This window comes from Stenella coeruleoalba (genome assembly GCF_951394435.1).
Source record: "Stenella coeruleoalba genome assembly, chromosome: 20".
Taxonomy (NCBI): domain Eukaryota; kingdom Metazoa; phylum Chordata; class Mammalia; order Artiodactyla; family Delphinidae; genus Stenella; species Stenella coeruleoalba.
This window is the reverse complement of record NC_137166.1, coordinates 58178829-58190704: the sequence shown is the minus strand read 5'-3', so window position 1 is coordinate 58190704 and position 11876 is coordinate 58178829. Positions and strand designations below refer to the sequence as shown.

Genomic DNA, 11876 nt, shown 5'->3' with positions numbered 1-11876 from the left:
GGTGGTCAAGTTTAGTTCCCCAAGAGAGAGCAGGAATATTCTTAGGGATTAGCAGTCATTGGTTTGCTTTTTACCTAGTGTAAAAAAAACCCAACATAGCGAAAAAAACCCAAACCAAACAAAAACGTTATAAAAAAGGAAAAGTTTATTTGGAGTCTACAATTCAGGAGACACAGATTCAGGTAACCCCAAAAGATGTTCCAGGAGAAGAGAGTAAGGGGCTTACAAAGACAAAAAGCTCTGAGTTTGTTAAAGCTGCCTCTTGAGAATTGTGATTGAGTCTGATGCAATTTAGGAACTATTTGTCCTTAAGAAATCAGGAGTTATTTTAGGGTTTTGGTCTGATAAGTAGACAGGCTGTCATGAGTTATTTTACGATGAGGGTTTGATAAGAATCTTGACTTTCTGGCAGATGTTCTGGATGGCCTCATTAGGACAATAAGAAGTCAAAAGATCAGATTCCATCCTGGCTGAGAGGTGCATAAGTCACACTTCCTTAATAGATTCCCGGCTCCATTTTAGACAGCCCTGAGCAATATCGGCTCCATTTTTATTTTCCTTTCACAATAGTCACCCCAATTGCCAGATAAATTTAGAAGAAGAACCATGTGTGACAAGTGGTACAGTCAAATTCTCTTGGCTATTTTTTTGTTTGTTTTCTGGGCCTATTTCTTACTTTTAGAGTAGACCTACTTTGATGGTTTTAAGATAAGGAATCAGATGGAAGTTTAAGAATCTGCGAGAGACCTGCCAAAGGATTATTCTGTTGCCTCTTTGCTCTGACGAAACCATATTTAAAATTAATCTAATATTATACATATAGTTTCAGTTCTGGGCAGCCATGAAAGTAGGCTGCTCAGTTTTTCCTTTACGATGTATCCTTCTCTGAGGAGTGCAGCTGGCCAACAACCCCCAGCTGTGCTGCCTTGGAAGCCACCACAGCATTCCAAAGGCCATTCTCAGCAAGCTATTCTCAGCCAGTGACTGAGCATGGCACGGGAACTAGAGCTAGGTGACTAGTTATTATCATCAAAATATGTATGTAATGAGTTGTACCTGCTTAGCTACATAAGGTGGAGTTTTTTTTTCAGCCTTTGCAATTTCTTAGCATATGACCTGTGATACATATCAAACTCTGGTTTAATGCTTACTCGATAATAAAAGTGTTTTCTGTCACTACCACCTTTGAGGAGAAGATTTCTGAGTCCAGAGAGTTTATTTTTATTTACCCAATAGTCACCATCACACACTTTGCTGGGACCAAACTTCAATCACCTACCTCATTAATATCTACTGCACAGGATTATGGGGAAAGGGTGATCAGTTAAACAGTATCAGAGATTCAATAAACCACATCTATAATCTGCCTAATTCTGATCAACAAATAAGAATAAAAATGGCAAGTGAGACTTAAAGGTTAAGAGACTTAGTGCGACACAGTTACCAAAAACCCTAAGAATACATTTTGGATCCTGACCGTAATTAATCTGCCTTAAATACATTTTTGAGACAGTTGAGAAAACTGAGCATACTTCCAAATTCTTAAGTGTTTTCATTTTATGTGATAGTTATTAGAGTTATGAAGGAGCACTCAATTTCTAAAAATGCATCCTGAAGAGGTTATGCATTATATGTTATGTCTGGGATTAAAAGTAGAATAATCCTCTAGCATATATGAAGATGAATGAAACAATGGCCAAGAAATGATAAATAATGGTGGCAGATTGGAAAGGGGTTCATCCAGTTTCCTAATACAATCTTTTCCATTTTTATGTATATTAGAAATAACAAATGATATGTCATTGTATCAGTAATTTTATATGTGGAGAAGGCTGAGTTAAAATAGGTAGAAGGAAAATTTTGGTTTCAGTTGTAAGCACGTGTCAAACCATTAAAATGTACATTTAAAATATGTGCAGTTTACTTTATGTAATTTTACCGCAATTGAATTGTTTAAAAATATATAAAAACTTCTAGGGCTTCCCTGGTGGCACAGTGGTTGAGAGCCCGCCTGCCGATGCAGGGGACACGGGTTCATGCCCCGGTCCGGGAAGATCCCGCATGCTGCGGAGCGGCTGGGCCCGTGAGCCATGGCCGCTGAGCCTGCGCGTTCGGAGCCTGTGCTCCGCAACGGGAGAGGCCACAGCGGTGAGAGGCCTGCGTACTGCAAACAAACAAACAAACAAAACCTTCTAACTTCTTAGTCATTTCACTACATTTTTCTTCTATGTTCTTGAAGCTTGTGGCTACTGTATCACTACAGTGGAAATAGAATATATTGGTGTGCTACTGTCAACTTTCAAACTCCATGTTCAGTGATATCACATTGGAAGTTTTAAATTGACGAAAGTGGGAATATTCACACTGGGGAAACTGCAAACAATACAAATCTTGGCTTGATTATGGAGAATATGTTAGTAATGCTGATTAAACTTTAAAAAGCATATGCTGTATGTGGCCACTGCACTGTGTACAGCAGAAAAAAAGTTAGGAAATAGTATTTCAGAATTCAAAAATAATTATTTCTTATGGCTAGGAGTCACATCACTAAAGAATGAAGTTTCAAGTCTTCATTGTTTCATTATCTTATTTAGTAATGAAGAGAGAAATAGTCAAAATTAATTATTTTTAAATGGACAAAAGCTATGAAAAGACATTTTACCAAAAGAGGACTTAAAAAATGAAAAAAATGCTCCACGTCATAAAACATCTGAGAAATGCAACTAAAACCACAGTGAGATACTGCTATACACTTATTAAAAGGGTCAAAAAGTCTTATTAAAAGACTTGGGACTAACCTGGCGGTCCGGTGGTTAACAATCTGCCTTCCAATGCAGGGGACACGGGTTCGACCCCTGGTTAGGGAATTAAGGTCCCATGTGCTGTGGGGCAACTAAGCCCACATGCCACAACTAGAGTGCCCACATGACACAACTAGAGCGCCAGTGCGCCACCACTGCTGAGCCCATGCTCTCTGGAACCTGTGCACCACAACTAGAGAGAAGCCCGTATGCTGCAACGAAGAGCCCACACACCGCAAAAAAAGATCCCGCATGCCTTAATGAAGATCCCATGTGCCACAAACTAAGACCTGATGCAGCCAAATTAAAAAGAAAAAAAAAAGTTTAAAAAGACTAAACATATTGGCAATGATATGGAATAAATGGAAGTCCCAAACTCTTCTGGTAGGAATGCAAAAGGAAACAACCATTTCAGATCACACTGTAGAGTTCTTTAAAAAGTCATCCATTCACTAAGACTGAAACTCAGGCACTGCACCCTAAAGTATTAATAGAGGAAAAGTGAAACATAACCATGTATAGAATTATATTCAAAAGTCTGCAGCAATTTTACTTCCAACAGTCAAAAACTGGAAACAACTCAAATACGGATAAACAGATGAATAAACAAATAGTAGTATATCCTCAGAACATCATACTTCTCGTCAATATAAAAAGAATGAACTACTCACTGATGACTCTCAAAATAAACATGTCACATGAGGGTACCTGACGGGAAAAGAATAAACACTTTATGACTTTAATCATATAAAATTCTAGACAATGCAAACTTATCTATTGTAAAGAAAAATAAATCAATGATTGACTAGAGGTCAGAGTAACATCAATAAAAGAAACAAGGTAAATAAGAAGGTAGATAGGTTTATTATGGATGTGATGGTGGTTCCATGGATTTATATAAATGTCAAAACTTATCAAATTGTATATTTTAACCATGTGCATTTTATTGTATGTATTCATACCTTATTAAAGCTTAAAAATATTATCCAAAATAAAAATCTGGATTTCTTACTCTTTTTGTAAAATCCCCTCTATTGACTTCACCACTTTCTGCCTCACACCCTGGGAGGGTCACCTTGCCTCAGTGGTCAAAAATATAAGGAAGTAATGAAGACTGTTCCCACCTGATTCAACAGGAATACTGTCTGGGTCACAAAGTCCATTACTTGATGAAAAGATATCCCTTCTCTCTATTCTCATTTTTCTGTCTGGCACAGAAATGGCCTTGAGGAGGATAGCCCACAGAGGCTACAGAAATCCACAAAACCTTCAGTTTATGTTCTCTTGTAATGCCCTTCTCAATTCAGGAGATCTGAGAATTTCTGTACATGCTCATCCTTCACAGCCACAGTGACTGGAACACTGTCATTGTGGATGCCCCTTTAAATGAGGCACATTCCAACCAGCTTGTAATAGTGTCCTCCTCCCACTATTAATCCAATGTTTTCTGTAACAATTATCATTCCCCCTATAATCTTACAACCAGTGATGCTACACTGCAGAATTCTGCACATAAGGGCACATGGCTCTACTGCAGGACCTGGGAGAATATTTTCCTCACTAATGCTGAGCTCAAGGCAATATCCCCTGTGAACAAGACAACAATTTCATGTTACTCTCAGAAGCAAGGAAGATTGTCACAATTGCTCCTTCCCCAGGCTGACCTCTGAACCAAGAAAATATGGCACTCAGGCCACAAATTAGAACCAGAAAGCTCTGTAGTCTTTCCTTGGAAGCCTTGGGCAATAATGCAAACAAGGCCAAAATGGAGAGAGGTATAACTGCTATCATATTGTGCCCTTAAGGCACACAAAGCGTGGGATTCCCAACAAAAGCTGATCAGTCCTTTATGTTAGCAGAACCCGTGTTTTCAAATCATCCCCTACAGTGAATGGAACCTCAAGATTAAATGTGGCTTAAACAGTGAGACCTTTATAATTGCACAAACCAGAGCAATGGGAGGGAAGCTACTCCTGGATTGGTGACTTGATGGCTAGAAAATCCTATCATAGGAGTTATGTGGGCTAGAAAATCCCATCATAGGAGTTATGTGAGGCCAACAATATCCCTGAATAAGGTCGTCCATTTTTACAAGTCACAAGCAGAGTCCTTTGGGCCAAAAATGGGTCAGGTCAGTGACTTAACTCATCAAAGAAATGAGAAAGGAGTGAGTGCTCAGGCTTCTCACAATCCCTCCTGTGAATGGTAAAGACCAATGTTTCTTTCCCTGAACACCCTGGGGTGGGTGAATGCTGTACACTGTGAGTACCTGCCAGGTGGGAGAGGTGAAATGGCTTTGGCCACAGAAACTGTCAATGACAGAAATCTGGCAAGGGACCTGGGCAGGTTAAAAAGTACAGTGCAGCTCCCACATACCTGGGATGTTTGCAGATGTTTGGATGTATGAGGTTCAATTCAGATGGTACCACGATGAGGGATCTCAAGTGTTGACATACTGAAAAAGGAAACTGTACATCCCTGCACATGTAAGATGTTTTTTCCCTTCTGAAATCTGTGGTTCCAGAGTCAAAACCTTGGGCTAATGGCCTTATCGTATTCATTGCATTAACAAGGCCTTGATCCAGTGTAAACAGTCTAGTGTTTTAAGAGACTGGAGCTGTAGGTAAAGAATTCAGCATATTCCCCAAATTGTAAGGCCTTTTCTCACTGTGAACTCTCTGATGTGTGATGAGGTTAGAGCTTTGGCTAAAGGATTTCCCACATTCACTGCACTCATAAGGCCTTTCTCCAGTGTGAACTCTCTCATGTCTAATGAGATGGGAGCTTTTGCTAAATGATTTCCCACATTAGCTGCATGTGTAACATCTTCCTCTAGTGAGGACTCTCTGGTGCTGAACAAGTGTGTTTGCCACTGAAAGTTTCTGGGCAGTATCCCCATTTATAATGATTTTTTCCCCTTGGAAAGGGAGTCGCACACTCAGTTCCACTATTTGACTTCTCCCAGGTGCATGTGGCCTGTTGGTGAAGAAATCCTGAGTTGCCCAGGAAGTCCTTCCCAACATCCCCAAAGGTAAAGGGCTTCCTTGATACATAGAATTTTCAGTTGTTCACAAACAATGTTCTCCTCACATCACTTCTCAATTGTTTCTCTCCAGTGTGCTGCTTTTGGTGATGGAGGTTTGTTCTGAAATAGAATGGTTTCTCACACGTCCCACACGTGTAGTTTCTGCCCACAGCGTGCTACCTGGTACTCAGCCAAGTGAAAAATGTCACTCAAGATCGGGCCACACATCTCATAGAGATTGGCCTTCTGGGGAGACAGACCTGCCTTAACAATTCTGATCTGTGAGCTTCCTTGATCAGAGATACTCTGCTCAGAAAGTGCCTCCTCATCCTCTTCTCCATGCCAACAACCTGAAAGCAGAGAAATGCTGGAGATGTACACGTTGACTCTGTGCAAGGAGAAATCCCCAATACAGATCTGTGTCTCACAAATCCAAGGATGAGTCCATGGGACTGTTTGCAAGACAAGGTGGTTGGGCTCAAGTTGAGGATGAGGCTGCTTAGCAGCACTGGGCCTTTAAAGATTACAGAATGGGGGAGGCCTCACAAGGTGAGGAACACAACCATGTGGAGTGACACAAAGAGAAGAGGCAGGGTCTACAGCTCATTCTGCAAACAACTTTCAGCAGGATCTTGTTTGGTGGTGACACATGAGTACTATGTAGTAGGTTGTATCCAGGCTCAGGAAAATCCAACTGCAACAGAGCAGCTGGTGTTCAAGGATTAAGAATGTGCACACCTCATGACATGAATGGTACAGGCCAATGTTGGACAGCACTGCAGACGGACCAGTGTGAAAAAGCATTGAGAGATGGAGTCCAGGGAGGTGAGAATTAGCCCTACGTTGGAAATAAAAAGTGACAAGTAGTAGAGTTGAGAAGGTGGCTAACTGAAGAATGGGGAAGTACAGGCAGAAATGAGGTGTGGCCGCCACTGTGATTGGCACCAAAAGGCTAGTCAGAGAATAGCTTTCTGGCATGATTTGTATACGGCCCTGACATCACGCCCTGCCCCAGGTGCTACTTATCAGGGCCAGACTATGTATGAGTCCTTGCTGTAGTTGGAGTCCTTTCTATTCTGTGAACCTCTCTACTTCACCCCCTTGATGAGCAGCTACGCAGAACCTGGATGATTCAAGTACTAAAGTAAAGACAGGACAGACAAGCAGCCAGCAATGGCCAAAAAGATAGAGCACAAGAAATAAAATTAAATCTTACAAAAAGAACTTCAGAGGAATATCTTGTAAGAATAGCCCATTGTCCTTATAATAACAGTGACCGGGTCAGTAACAGCAATTTCTGGCACAAGCAAGAATGAGGAAATGTTAGCTAGGTGAAGGAAGTAGGAACTGGGGTACACAGGTGCCTTGGATCTGGAAAATTCACCTGGCTATGGAGAGGGTAAACAAGGTGGGCTTCATGCCTATAAGACTCCTGACTCTGGATCCATCCCTGCAAGGCAGGGGGTAGCAGGTGCTGGATCTGTCAAAGAGAAGAGACAGCAGTGCTCACACCTCAGCCCTACTAACCACAACACCTACTCCGGGAACTGGGGAAGAAAGCAGTGCCCAGGTACTGATGTGAGAAGGGGAGACTTGCCAATGGATAAAAAGAAAGGGCAGAGACTAGTTCAGGGCACAGGGGTGGGTTTGAGGGCCTTACCCGGGGAGGTTGTAAGTGCCAAGTTCTCCAGCATCACATCATGGTACAGGCATCTCTGAGCCTCGTCAAGGAGACCCCATTCCTCCAAGGAAAAGTTTACGGCCACATCTTCAAAAGTCACACTGCCCTGTCGTGATTGGGACAGATGAAATCACAAACAATCCTCTCTCAAGAGGACCTACAATCATTTCCCCTATTTATCTATTCTATGTCTATCCTCCTCCCAATCTCCCCAGTCAGAGGAGAAACTAGGCCCTGGCGCCATTGGTGCTACTGTCTCCCTATGGGCCCAATGACTACTGGGTCCAGCCGTCAGCAACAAGAGACAGGTGCACAAACAGATATTTAAACTGTGGGCCTGACATAGAGGCATCCAACACTCCTACCAGGCAATAACCCTGGTGTGATCAAGGTCATGTAAGTCCCAATACCAGGGACCTGGGACCATGAAACATACTCCCTCTCCATGTACACATCACTCTCGAGACTGCACATCCCTCATATTTAGACATGCCCATGGCCACCACCACCTCACCATCCCACTCTATAAGCATCCCCCTGGCCTCCCCACACGTTGAAATATTTTTATCACCTCCTTTTTTAAAATAAAGTTTTTCTTAAATTTTTATTTATTTTTTTATTTTTGACTGTGTTGGATCTTTGTTGCTGCGCGCAGGCTTTTCTCTGGTTGAGGCGAGCGGGGGCTACTCTTTGTTGTGCTGCACAGGCTTCTCATTGCAGTGGCTTCTCTTATTGAGCAAGGGCTCTAGGCACACGGGCTTCACTAGTTGTGGCACAAGGGCTCAGTGGTTGTGGCTCGTGGGCTTAGTTGCTCCGTGGCATGTGGGATCTTCCCAGACCAGGGCTCGAACCCATGTCCCCTGCATTGACAGGTCGATTCTTAACTACTGCACAACCAAGGAAGCCCTGATCACCTCCTTTTCACTCCACTGGTGAGGGTGGGATTTCTGCCTAGGGTTAGGGCACCTGACACTGGAAAGATGTTATCAGCAGCATCTTATTAATCATATATATCCACAGCCTGGAATAGGAAGACACCACATTCCATACAGGGCTACATGGAGTTACACTCTGGAAAACAGTGAACAACCAAGAACTGTGAGACATAAGCTTTGTAGTATCAAGAGGGTAAGGTGCCCCTGGTTCCATGGGAGGATGCAATTTCCTTTTCTGAATAACTCCAAAGGGCTGACAGGGAACTGAAACTCACTACAAAGGGATAAGCAGGAATTATACCTAGTCCCCTTTATAAAAAGCGTTGTTTGGTTAGGAGACCTTATCCACTGGAGCAGAGCAAAGTGGGGACCTGCTGCTCAGGCCATTTGAGGTCCTGCCAGTTTCAACACATGTCAAGGAAGCATATAATACTGGGAGTTAATTTTAGGCCTTACGCCACAACTTAGCTGACAGCATCCAGAATATGCCTGGCAAATTCATAAAGGATCCAGTAATCCTCTAGACTTCCATGGCTCCCACTAGCAGTGGCAGTGACAAAATCTTCTATAATGGCCGCCCTGACAGGCTCCATTCCTTACCTCTGACTTAGCCACACAGAATCGACTGTTCATTTCAGACACCCATGGCCCTATTCCACTTCTATGCTATACTTGCTGTTCCCTTAACAAGCACAACTTTCCTCCATCCACTTAACCCTCATTCAAAGCCTAGCCCATTGGTGGCCCACCCCAGGCCTACTGATGCTCACATATGATGACATTTTCCCCTGTTCTTATCCTCCAGGCTGAATGAAACATGTCAGAGCATACCAAAGTCATCAAAAAATCCTGGAGCATCCATAGGGAAGTAAGCACCAGCTCCAGCCTGACTGTCATCTTGCCTCAATTACTTCTAGGCCTCTGTATCCCTCTCATTTCCATTGGCCACTTAGAATGTCTACTCATCTGCCACACTATGTCGTCCCCAACACAACCTCCCTTTATGGCCACTTACCTTCCTCACTTTTGTTTGTGAAGCCCAATACCATGACCCAAGTACTGAAGCCAGATATTGAGTCCACAGCCCCACCCTCCCTTTCCTGGGCACCTAATAGCTTTACACCGTAACCTGAAGACTGCCCCTCCTTAATGTCACCACAGCTTACTCATCATGGTCTACAGAGTACCGACCACATTTTGGATGTCTCCATCTTAAACCCCTCCGCACATTTCCACACCTATGTGTTCAGCTGCTCCTTTCACGCCTCCACTCAGTGATCTCTGATACACCTCAGACTTTAAACATGGCTAAAACAAAGCTCTTGTTACCCCCAGTGACTATCACTTACTATAGTCTTTCTCATCCCATATGATGGAGTTTTCATCCCTACAGTTGCTAAGGCTGGAAACCCTGGGGTAATCTCTGACTCCTGTTTTACTCCCTCACTGTTCACATTAGAAAAAAATCTAGTTGTCCCTTTTTAAAACACGCATCCAGAATACAACCACATTTCCTAAGCCACCATTATGGTCCATTAACCCTCACCTGGACTATGATAGGAGCCTCTACCCTGATTTTCCCCTCCTCTCTCAGCTTCAGTCTCTTCTCCACTTTACAGCCAAATGGAGCCTGTTTATAGACACTGGTAAGAACATCTCTCTCCTCTGATCCAAATCTCCCTTCGCCTCTAGAATAGACATACATCTTTTCAGGGAACCATTTCTATACTGACTCCTGTCCCTGCTCTTTGTTCTCACCTAAAAGAAAGGAGACCTGTGGTTTCCTGAACAATCCCTGATCAGTTTTACCTCTAAACATCTGGAAATCTTGGAACAAGTTCCTGGAAGAACCCTCCACGCCTGTTTACACTGATTGCCAATCATGAGAATACCTCTATATAAAGGCTCACATGGATTCAGGGCTATGGGTTTGGAGTTTCTTCAGCGTTCCCAGACTCAAGAATTGGAGGGATAGCATTAAGAGTCCCAGGAAACCACAATTCAGAGAACACAGGAGTGGGGTTTGTGGCCCTGAGGGACTGGGACACGCTCCACCTTCCTGTGTGAATTCCACAAGCACTTCTGCAGCCATGGGAACCTGTGCAAAGAGGCAGGGCTCGGAGGAAGGGATCCATGGTGAGGTTCCATGTGCTGATCTCCTCCCTGTACACTTCCCTGACCCTGGAGCCAGGTGACCTCAGGCTGATGGTCTAATCTCAATGATCAGTGTCCTTACCAGCTGCGTGAGAACCTGAACAAATACTCAACCTCCCAGTACCTAAATGTCGTCATCGCCTCTTTCGTTTTTCCTTTGAACAGCTTTTGGGAAATTTTTAAACTCTGACGTAGATCCTGTATTTCTTTTCTTAAAACTCCCCATGGCTTCTAGAGTTCTAACATTAAGAACCCTCATCCTGCTATTCCAGGCTTTGCTTCACGTTGTTTGTTCCCTGCGGACAGAACATGGGTCACAGGTTTCCCGAATCCTTCCGCCTCAATCCGACCTCCAAGCCTTTGCACCTGCGGTCCCTCCACCTGAAACCTCTCCCACGAGCCATCACACTGTCTGTCTGAAACAGGGCCCCAACCACGACCACCTCACCGTCCAGGACACCGCGGCCTGGGCTGCGGGCACGTGAGCAGGCGCCCCGCTTAGTGTCTGGTGGGGTGAGGACGGTGAGGGGTCGGAGGACGAGCGTTTACCTCAGGCGGGTCCCTCAGCGCCGCCGCAGCCATCGGACTCTGTGGGCGGGGCGGGGCCGGTAGCGGCGGGAGAGGAGGCAGGACGCGGACACTGCGGTCCCTCTCCCGGGCCTGGCGCTGGGTACCCCGAGAGACATCGCCGAACCTCAGGCCCGCCTCTGTGCCACAGGGTCAGCCCCTCCTCTCGCACCTCTTCTTTCCCGTCACCTCCGTCCCTACCCAGCGTTGCGGACCTGAAACAGACCAAGGCCAATTAAAATGGCCACCTGGAGGAGGAGACAGGAAGTCCCGCCCGACGCTTTGTGCCCAAACAGAAACTCCTTTTTCCTGAGCCTTTATTGGCTCAGGGACTCTGCCTTCGACGCAAGGCATTCTGGGTCATGTAGTTCCCATTTCCAGGAGAAAGGCCAAGATCCACCGCGAGGATGCGCTTGGAAATTGCTTGCGAAACGTCTAAGGGACACTTTGAAAATGGCTAATGAAAGCGAAGGCATCAAGCATTTTCCTTACTTTGCTGTACAGACTGCATTTTAGGGTAAACAAATAGAAAATTAGGAGTTTCTTCTTTATATATGCAGAATTCCTGATAAGAATTAGGTAGAATAGGGACTGGTCTACAGCGCATAAAGTAATGAATTTAATCAATGATCACCAACCAATTACTTCAGCCAAATAACTGCAAGGGACAGCTAACACAACAGATAAAAGTCCAGTGGGGGAAAAATGACATT

At 44.2% G+C, this 11876-nt stretch overlaps 1 long non-coding RNA gene across 1 annotated transcript; it reads right to left on the bottom strand.

Annotated features, from left to right (window-relative positions):
* Window positions 1-206: 206 nt before the first annotated feature.
* On the bottom strand, window positions 207-11418 carry LOC307179564. Its single transcript, XR_013825427.1, has 3 exons — window positions 11146-11418; window positions 7487-7613; window positions 207-6176 (listed from the first exon to the last, which is right to left on the bottom strand). It is a non-coding gene; the product is annotated as an uncharacterized lncRNA (long non-coding RNA).
* Window positions 11419-11876: the final 458 nt, after the last annotated feature.